This window comes from Dipteris shenzhenensis, chromosome 25, assembly GCF_047967505.1.
Source record: "Dipteris shenzhenensis isolate YYH24624 ecotype China chromosome 25, Dip_SZ_1.0, whole genome shotgun sequence".
NCBI classification, from domain to species: Eukaryota; Viridiplantae; Streptophyta; class Polypodiopsida; order Gleicheniales; family Dipteridaceae; genus Dipteris; species Dipteris shenzhenensis.
In genome coordinates, this window is record NC_141620.1 from 9,350,626 (window position 1) to 9,355,139 (window position 4,514).

The following is a 4,514-nucleotide window of genomic DNA, read 5'->3' on the forward strand; positions in this document are numbered from 1 at the left end:
GGGTCAGCGGAAGACCATGTTCATGCCTCTCAGCTGGTGTATGATGTTTCTACTGCTACCTTTGGCAAGCATTTCTAGCTTTTAGGGATGCACCCACGCAGACATGAGTTTGAGTTATTTTTCTTATGGGTTTGTTACTGGGCACTGTGGACTCTATGGAAGGATCGAAATCATAGAGTCTTTGGTGATCCTACTTTTTCTACTTTCCGTTTTTTTAGACGCTCTCTGCAACAATCTTTGTTTGATTGTCTGCAAACTCATTACATAGACTATGATGTACTGAGCTTTTAACTTGATGTACTTTTGAACTCCCCTTTCCCAAGAAGCTACTGTGTAATATGAAGCAATAAAATCTTCACCCCACAAAAAAAAGTGTGTGTGTGTGAGACAAACCATTGGGTTCTTTTCCTGGGTTCGCTATTGGGCCCTATGGACTCTTTGGAAGGACAGAAACCATTGGGTTTTGGGTGATTCTTCTCTGAACAACTCTATTTTTCCGAGCATCCATCCGGGCCAGTTGGTTTACTCTAATTACCTGGCTTACATGCAAGTTTTCTTAAGATGTAATTGCTCTCCTTCTTGAAGACAACTTTTGTTAATATAATTGTCTGGACTTCACTAAAAAAAAAAAGTGTGTCTGTGTTAAGTGTGTGCAGAGAGAGAGAGAGAGAGAGAGAGAGAGAGAGAGAGAGGCGCTCACCTGGGTGTCTGCGTGCAAAAGCTTCCATTAACCTAAGAATGGATCAGGAGGTATCTCCAAAAGAACATAAGCAACGATGTACAGAGCAGTCACCTTGAATGATGACCTACTGTCTTTTAATCCTGGATATGACCTAAGCTGCATCTGGCAGTCATCGCACATTCCCAAATTTTTTGTCAGTAATGTGTCTAGAAGCCAAAAGTCATTGTTGGCTTCTCTATATGCTCACATAAGGCAGCCTCCCGCTCCTCTAACTGCTGACTCTCAAAACAAGATCCAGATTTGGCACATAACCTGCACCCTTCAAGCGTGAGCTCAAAATTTCTAGCATTCCTGAGATTGTCTTACTCTGGTTGTTACCAACCACAAACTCATGTACCTTCTTGTTCACCTCTATCAAAGCACTCGCAAGCTTTTTCTTGGCCCCTGCATGTTTCCTCAGCTCCTCTATTTTATGTGCATCATCCCACCTGCCAGCACTTGCATAGATGTTTGACATCAGCACATATGAAGCAGAGAATTCTGGATTCATCTCGACAAGCTGCTGAAAGCATCTCAGTCCTAGTTTCGCTTCCCCATACGCTTTGCAGGCACTGAGTAAAGCTATCCATGTTCCTTCAGATGGAGTACACCCCATTGTTTCGAGAAATTTCTCTGCCTCGAACAATTGACCTAATCTGGCAAGAAGATCAATCATGGAAGTGTAGTGATCTATAGTCGGTGAAATGCCATAATCTTCTTTCATTAATTTTAAATACTTGCGGCTTTTCAATACTGACTGGGTATGGCTGCATGCAGCAAGAAGACATGTGAATGTAATAGAATCTGGCTTCACACCCTGTTCTTGCATATCCTCAAAACATCGTACAGCCATGTCACCATCATGATTTATGCCAAAACCCTTTATCATTGCACTCCATGAGACAACATTTCGACCTGGCAGCTTGTCAAAGACTTCCTGTGCCTCTGAAACTGAGCCACATTTTGCATACATGCCAATCAAAGCACTGCCAACAAAAACATCTTTTTCAAATCCCTTTTCTATAATCTCCAAGTGTACTTCTCGGCCCTTGCTTATGGCTCCTATGCTGCCACAAGCTTTCAAGATGCAAAGAAACGTGACATCATCTGGAGAAATGCCTGTGAATCGCATCTGCTCAAAACAATTCAGCACGTCCTGATTAGGTCCATGTTCAGTATATCCTGCAATAATTGTGTTCCATGACACAACATTTCGAACTGGCAGTTTGTCAAAGACTTCCTGTGCCTCTGAAAGTGAGCCACATTTGGCATACATGTCAACCAAAGAATTATCCACAAAAAGGTCTCTTTCAAATCTCTCTTTTTCAATCTTAGCATGTATTTCTCGGCCCTTGCCTATGACTCCTATGCTGCCGCAAGCTTTCAATACACCAACAAATGTGACAGCATTGGGAAAGATGCCCTCCAACTGCATCTGTTCAAAACATTTAAGTGCTTCGTAACCAAGTTGATGTTCAGTATATCCTGCAATTAGTGCAGCCCATGACACAACATTTCGCTCTGGCAGCTTGTCGAAGACTATCCGTGCCTCTGAAATTGAGCCATGCTTTGCGTACATGTCGACCAATGCACTTCCAAGAAAAAGATCCCTTTCAAATCCCATTTCTGTAATCTCCATGTGTATTTCTTGGCCCGCAAGGATGACCTTGCTGCCACAAGCTTTCAATACACAGATAAAAGTGACTGCGTCTGGAGGATTGCCTGTCAGTTTCATCTGTTCAAAGCATTTGAGCACTTCTTTACCATGTCCATGGTCAGCATACCCAGCAATGAGTGTATTCCACAACACAACATTTCGAATGGGCAGCCTGTCAAAGACTTTTTGTGCCTCCAATAGTGAGCCACATTTGGCATACATGTTGACCAAAGTGCTTCCGACACAAAGATCGTTTTCAAACCCCCCTTGAAAGATTTTGGAATGAATGTTTCGGCCTCTTTCCAGATCTCGCAGGCTAACACAACCTTTTAGTAGGGCCATAAGCGTATACCTGCTTGGACGTACACCATCCTCTTGCATCTTACTGTAGAGGTCAAGAGCATGCAGCGTTTGCCCACATTGAATATATCCTAACATGAGTGAAGTCCATGAATGCTCACTCCGGTGAACCAACCTATCAAAAACCTGCTGAGCATCAGCCACACTTCCACACTTCACAAATAGTGGCACAATATAGTTCCCAACAGCTTTATGAGCATCCAGTCCATTACTGCAAACATATGCATACACACGCTTTGCAGACGCTATATTGTTTCCTTTCCTGCACTCCTGCAAGATACTGATAAAATTCTCAACAGAAGACAGCTCAGCCATCCCCTCAATACAGAGTGTCTCCTCTCACCTCAGCAGCTCCCAACCAGAGCCCTCCCGTAGGGGTTGTGCACCCACTTGTACAAAGGTTGCCCTGCACATGTGGCCTGACCATGCTGACACCCCCACGTGATAAATTACGGGAGGGATAGGTTGCCACGTGCCCTGCTCTAGATTTGTCTTCACCGCCCTCTGCATATTGCATGTAAGACAAACCTTGGCAAGCTTCTGCTCACTTCACGTCACGCCCTGTTCATCCTTCAATCCACTTGTTTCGACCTCCTTCGAGCGGAATTTCGAGCTGATTTCTGAGTATTTGCCTTCCTCTTTCACTTCTTCCTTCATATGCGTTTTCCTCTTGCGATATTGGGCCGCGGCAAGCAGAGGCATGCCCAGGTAACCGTCCAAGCTCGTGGATGCTTCCTCCTCCACTCCCGATTCTCTTCCCAAACCCACCTGGCACGGACCCCAAAGGTGGTAATGGCCATGGTCACGCGGCCTTGCCTCTAATATATTGTGCATATGGGCTCAAAGAGAGAAGCTCCGCACCGACCAAGCATTCTGTCCATTCATTGACAAAGCAATCCGGTCCCTCTGCCTATAAGCAGTTCTACGTCAAACTCGACCGAGATGATGAGTTGGAGAGAGGAGCTTACACTGTTACGTCTATTCTCCACGATAGAGTAGAATTTATTTTCTCACACATGTTTTTACATTTGATGATCAATCTGACGGGATCAAGGCCTCGCCAATATGCTTTAGTTGTGGGATGTTTTCTGCCATTGCATCATCAAGGCTTCCCCCTTTTTCGGAGCTCTGTGCTTGGGTTATAAAGCAAGAAACTATTGTGAGCCTGCATAGGCTCAGCCACTTCCATAAACCTTAGTTTCGTTGGACCAGGACATTCTCCCTCCGTTCATGCATGATGAAGTCCTCCAATTCATGAGTCTTTGCTTGAATGAGATTTGGTTACGTCTTCCTTCCGGCTAGTGACGATATTGTTCTGAAGATATGTCCTGCTACTTGCCTCGTGTTGTCGAATGGATCAATTGCACTCTAGGTCTACGAGGTGGTCGCTTGCCTTTTTTGGCTGTCTACGTACTTTTCTCTGAAGTCCCTTTGGAGAAAATCTTCTGCAGCACCTTGAATTTGCTTCACTAGCAAAAGTTCAAGAGCCCAATTTTACCCCATGCGCATAGATCTGATTTCTTACAATGAATAGGCTTTTCTATGAGCTGGCTTTTTAGTTGGTTGACTTTATAAGAAGTGTGAGGTTCCCCTATATACAGAGATGTGTTAGATTATCGATATATGATCCGTTTATTATATTGCATTGATTGGCAATTTCTTCTTTGAAGATTGATGATTTAATCAGGTAATCAGCCTTGTTAAGTCCTTGGTTGGACAAGGAGTTATGGCTTTTAATTCTTTTTACTTGTAGGAGGATTATGTTCTATAAAGAAG

General features: G+C 43.9%; 1 pseudogene; it reads right to left on the reverse strand.

Annotated features, from left to right (window-relative positions):
- Positions 1 to 727: 727 nt before the first annotated feature.
- Positions 728 to 4,192, reverse strand: LOC147885419 (pentatricopeptide repeat-containing protein DOT4, chloroplastic-like; annotated as a pseudogene).
- Between the last annotated feature and the right edge of the window lie 322 nt (positions 4,193 to 4,514).